Source organism: Emydura macquarii, unplaced genomic scaffold (genome assembly GCF_026122565.2).
Source record: "Emydura macquarii macquarii isolate MOO-44397 ecotype Brisbane River unplaced genomic scaffold, CSIRO-AGI_Emac_v2 contig_18, whole genome shotgun sequence".
NCBI classification, from domain to species: domain Eukaryota; kingdom Metazoa; phylum Chordata; order Testudines; family Chelidae; genus Emydura; species Emydura macquarii.
Window position 1 is genome coordinate 5,748,361 of NW_027130155.1, and position 6,000 is coordinate 5,754,360.

The 6,000-nt window shown below is 39.3% G+C and overlaps 1 long non-coding RNA gene across 1 annotated transcript in view; it reads left to right on the top strand.

Moving 5' to 3' along the window:
• The window catches only part of LOC137156378 (uncharacterized), a 44,796-nt gene extending 42,463 nt beyond the window's left edge, over nucleotides 1-2,333 (top strand). The window contains exon 4 of the long non-coding RNA XR_010920753.1: nucleotides 1,904-2,333. This is a non-coding gene — a long non-coding RNA (uncharacterized lncRNA). The remainder of the gene's footprint in view (nucleotides 1-1,903) is intronic.
• The last annotated feature ends 3,667 nt before the right edge of the window (nucleotides 2,334-6,000 follow it).

Sequence of the window (6,000 nt, forward strand, 5' to 3'; positions counted from 1 at the left end):
GCACTGTCTGCGCATCTGGTGGCGAATCCCAGAGGGACCGGCCAGACAATAATCCCGTATTACTTACTATGAAAATCATTAAAAAGAGAGGTAAGTAAAAGACAGTATCATAAGGTCTTTTTGCAATTTTTGTTGTGGAAACCAATCTTTTGTTTAAAATAAAAATAACTTTCTTGCAACCTTTCCTATGGAGAAAAAATCATAGTATGTAAATGGATGAGTTGATGCTCTGGTAAACCTGGCATGCAGAAATCTATCTATTACAGAAAAGAGCAGTACTGAGAACTCTGTTGCTGTTAAAGGTGACCTGCAAAGGAAACAAAAGAATTAGGCTTGTATCCTTATTTACTTCTTTGTGGTGGATAAAGATGGACTGAAAGGGTATATACTTTCTTTTCAAAATTAAAAAGCTTTGCTTCCCTGCTTATTTTTACATTAGAAATTGAAGTCCTGTCTAGGCTGAAAGACTTTATGATGACTGGAGAACTAGTGCAGTGGTTAAAGATTCAACTAAAGTGCAACAGCTCATCTCTGAGACCTTAAAAGCCCTCCCTTAAGTCCCAGGTCAGACTTGACATTCCAGATGTTTCTGAGAAAATTAAAACCAAATTATTTTATTTAAAAAAAAAATCTTTTGTGCCTTTTGTGATAGTGTCTGCCCCTTAAAGGGCCAGAGACCTGGGACCAGCTAGCCTTAGTCAATTATCAGACCCAGCTGGGAAGGGATCAATGATTATAAAACCCAGCAAGTGGCTCAGTTAAGGAGGAGGTATAGGAGGGAGATGGATTCTGTAGTAGGCTCTAACACAGGGGACTGAAGGGTGAGGACATGCATACTTGAGTCTCTTTCCAGCATTGAGAGAGATTAGGGGAAAAGCCTCTGAGTACTGTAGCCCATGGTGGACAGAATTGCTTTGTTTTGCTTAAAGTTTTATGTTTAAAGAATAAAACTGTGCCTTGAAGGGGGGGGGGCCCTAAAAAGAATCTGGGTGTGGTATTAGTCCTTCTTGGGCTGGGAAAACAGGCCAGCCAGCCTTATGTTGTTTGTTTAAAAAAAAAAAAAAAAAAGACACAAAGCCATTTTAAAAAAATTGTTTGTAGGTCAGCTGTAACTCCATACTCCAGTTGGTCCCATGAGTAAGCTGGTATTATTAATAATGCTGTGAAAGTCATGTGTTTCATGCATCTGTGACTGTCATTTTGTGGTAGGGGATTTTGGTGGTGGGGTTTTTGTTTTTTTTTAATGGCTCATTTAAGAAGCATTTTAATAAACCTTATTTCTATTTGTTTTTACTGCTTTGAGCACATCTTCTCTTCTGCTAGATGTTACAAAAAGGGTATTTCATTGGAAGATTACCATTCCCACTTGTTCTCAGGCCAAGGCCTATGAAAAGAGATGGGCTCTGAAGGTCAAGACTCAAAGCCAGAGTTGAAGAAAAACATTTTTACTTATATTAATTCAAAATGGAGGACAAAAACTAGATAACAGTTCATCTGAATAAGTACCCTTTTCTTGATCTTCCTGTTACCCTGGTGTGGTCTAAGTATTTATTGTGTGTGTGTGTGTCTCTTTGGTTTTAAAGCCTAACGTCATCATAATCATAGAACAAAAGGTTTTCACCTTTGCCATTTGTTTGTGGTTTAGCTGGAAAGAAAACTGAAACAGTAAGATTCAAGAAAGCAAACTCAGCTTTCCGTTATGAGCTTTTTTTCTGTGGGCTTTTGTTGCTGTAGTTACCTTAGGCCCGATTCTGCTCTGTCACACTGATGGGAATTTGGGGTCCCTCCACTGAAGTTAATGGAGTGACATACTGGTGCAAGATCAGTTAGGCCCTGTATCTAGAAAAATGAGTATTTGCTCTTAATGCAATTTTTTTCCATTTCCATGTTTCATCTGTAACAGGGTCTTTATGCCAGACTGACCAAAAGCGACAATGAAAGGGTTAAAGCGAAATATCTTCAGAAGCGTGGCTTCCTAAGGAGTTCTATGTGCCTCAGCTCCCTGAAGTGGCAGATGAAGAAATGTCCAGTAAAAATGGTAAATAAAATATTACAAGGATCACCTCTTAAGACAGCACTTAGAAAAACAACATTCAAAGATAAATCAATATTTTCTATTACTTCTATCTTCTGATGGTTAAGAACCCCCGGAGGAGATTTAGAGCTTTCCCTGTAAGAAAGGGTGCTAACATGTACACCAGAGTTACACTATTCAAATTAATGGATTATTTTGGATTTACACCAACATAACAGCAGAGTTTAACACAATCACTTCTGCTACACTCTCTGCTTGCTTGATCTCATTATCCTGATAATAAAGAGTAGTGAGAATTATTCCGAATTAGATGGAACTCTGTAGTTTCTTTTAACTTCTATAGGTAGCCAGTTTAAATTTGTAAGATTATGTTTGAGTGAATTGTTCATGGTGACTTGTTTGTTTTATATTTCTGGAAGTGTGGTAACATCCTTTAAAGAAAGTCTTGACAATTACACAGAAGTGCTCCTCCAAGTACTATGTGGAGAGAGATGTATTTAATGCTCTGCATTCACTGATTTAATTTCAAACATGAATAAGGAGGCATTTAGGCTCTTCAGCGTAAAAGTTCTGTGTGATGAAAGGGAAACATTGTGGCTCCATTTTATCAAGGGCAGTGGAGTTGCACCTGCTTCCACTAAGGCTGAATTTGACCTTCTGGTTCTCCTGCAATTAGCTGAACTCTAACTCAACAAGCACATCTACTCTACAATTACAGCTTTGAAAGAGGAACCTCAGTACAACATTGTTCCATTGTGTAGAACTTAACTATATATCTGAACTAGGTTAGAATCGGTTGTCTAAATTTTTAACATGATGCAGGAACATACCAATACTCAGTTAAATCAGTTGTATGCTACACAATGGATCTCTGATGTAAATGGGTCAACAGTAGTGTAACTGTGTCCCCAGCCATGGTTAACATTATAGAGTCTAATTCAAATTCTATTGAAGTCAACAGGACTCTTTCCATTGACTTCAATGGGTGTTGGATCACCCACAAATGGGAAGTAGGAGGGCTGATTGGCTAGGGAGCTGGACTGGGTTTTAGGAGACATGGGTTCTGTTCACAGCTGTTCTACTGACTTGCTTTTTGACCTGGTGTAAGTCTTTATCTCTCTCTGTCTTGGTGTCCCCAGTTATGAAATGGCTATTGATTTACTCATCTTTGTAAAGTGCTTTGAGACCTACAAAGGAAAACTGCCAAATATTATTAGATCATAGAAATGTAAGACTGGAAGAGACCTCAGTAGATCATCTAGTCCAGTCCCCTCCACTGAGGCAGGACTAAACGTTATTTATTTTGAATATAAACACATCTTGTGTGTATTACCAATATATTTTTATCTGGAAATATCTTGCCTGCTTTAACATAGTTCAGATTACATTTAGACTGGACTGAGGGTAATTTGACACTAGGAAAAATACTGAGTCCTGGCATCTGGTGAAGAGGCTAGAACCTTTATTTTAATAAAGCCATTGTATAAGCACAAGTGCTTTTCCAACACAGTACTGATCCTGTCCCCATGAACCAATGGGAATTTTGCTATGCTTCAAGAGGAGAATTGATCTTTTATATAAAAAGACCCCAGGAAAAAGCATCCCTGCACTCCACTTAAAGTAGCTTCTTTTTTGGTTTTGTTGTTGGCTGCAACATCACAAAGCAAAATTAGATGGCTTCCAAATATATGTTGTGGACATGTCTTTAGGTGTGTAAACATTATGGATATAGGCATGTCAAATATATTCTGCAAGGTGCCCCTCCTTAGCTCCTCTTTTCAGAAAGATCCCCCTCCTGAGAATCATAGATGAACCATAGCAGTGATATAACAGCTACTCAGCGCACAGGGGGAGTTTGAAAGCTGCACTATCCTTTGAGATGGTGCATCTTGCTCCCCACAGCACATCCAGACATGATTCTCTTTACAGTCCAGTGTGAAGCAGATGCAAGGTGTATTTCTAGTAACAAATGTGGGCTCATTGTCTGCATGGAGGGAGCTCTCTGTCTGGTTCCCCACAGGCAGGGACTACTTTGGTATACAAAGCAACGAGGGAACAAAGCTTCTTATGTTCACCACCAGCACCAGTGTCTCCCAATCCCTAAACTCTTGCACTAAAGCCAGGGACAGTCTGGCCCATAGCGCCTTCTGTCAGACCATCTCCAAGTGTGTTTCACATTCATTGAAGCTTTACAATATTCAGGTATGCTAGTGAACAAGAAACTTAATATGAGCCCCTAGCATGAATCTGTGGCAAAAAGTGCAAATGTAGATCCTTGGATGTATAAAGAAGGAAGTAATGAGTGGGAATAGGGAGTGATTTTCTCTCTATGAATACACCATGGGTGAGACTAATACTGGAATGCTTCATCCAATTCTATCATCCACATTTTAGAAAGGATGTTGAAAAATGCAGAAAAGAGCCACAAAAATATTTGAGGGCTGAGAAAATGCATGATAGTGAGAAACTTAAGGTAAACAGATGGTTTTCTTTATCAACAAAATTGAGCAGGGACTTGATTACAATACATAAAGACCTTCACAGAGAGACAATACGAGATATTAAAGTTCCAGAGGGGTAGCCGTGTTAGTCTGTATACAGCAAAAACAATGAGAGTCCTGTAGCACCTTAAAGACTAACAAATTCCTGCGGGCATAAGCTTTCGTGGGCTGCAACCCACTTCGTCAGATGCCCACGAAAGCTTATGCCCGCAGAAATTTGTTAGTCTTTAAGGTGCTACAGGATTCTAGCTGCTTTTGAGATATTAAAGGGCTCTCTTATCCAGTGGAGAAAGGCAGAACAAGAACCAGTGACTGGACGCTGAAGCCTGGCAAATTCAAATTAGACACAAATTCCTAATTATGAGGGTGATTAACCATTGGAACAAAACTACCAAGGGAAGTGGTACATTCTCCATCTCTTGGTGTCTTCACATCAAGACTGGAGACTTTTCTGGAAGATATGCCATAATCAGACACAAGTTATTGGACTTAATACAGGGGTAACCGGGTGAAATTTAATTGCTTGTGATATACGGGTCAGACTGGGTGGTGATCTAATGTTCCCTTCTGGCTTTAAATTCTCAGAGTATGGCTACACAGCAATAAACAAACAAATCATGGCAGTGAATCTCAGAGCCTGAATCAACTAAATATTTTAGCCCTGTTGTGTGAGATGGAATCAGTTGACTTGGGCTCTGAGGCTTGTTGTTGTGGGGTTTTTGGTGTGTTTGGGGTTTTTTGCAGTGTAGCTGTACCCTCTGAATCTATAAATCCCAATGGGGCAGGTATGTTAAATATCTCATTTCAGACAGAAAAACTAAGGCACTGAGGGTTAGATTCAGATCTGACATAAGCAAGTGCAACTCTAATACAATTATGTCAGCTTTGAATTGGGCCCTGAGAGGTTACAGGCCTAGCCCCTCGTCTACTGCAGTCAAATGGTCTTTCCATTGTCTTCAGTGGTGCTGGATTGGGTCCTAAGTGAACTTGCCCTGATCCTTCAGTGTATGCTGTGCAAGCAGACCTGACTTGCATGGTCACCCACTGAAGTCAAGAGAGATGAACTGCAACCTGCTGCCTGTGTTAGCGTCAGCGCTAGCATTAAATCCAGCTTACATTCTGTCACCACAAATCCACACTCCCTCAGTGTCTTGTTTTTTAAAATGGCTTTACTGTTGCTTGTAAAATACTTTAGTACAAGACAATAAATCTTATGTAAGTTCAGGACCAAATTTTATCCACATTGAAATCAAAGGGAACAGATAGGGGCCCCACTATCACTATATTTTAAATTTTTTTATTATGATCACGAGACAGCAGCTAGTTTTAAATATTCTGATAAAGATAAACAAAACAAATATAACCATGGTATCATCCTCCAGTTTAGTGAATAGGAATCCTTCAATCCCCTTCTTTCAACAATTAAAGAAATATTTAAAACTTTTCACAACTTTCTTATGCACT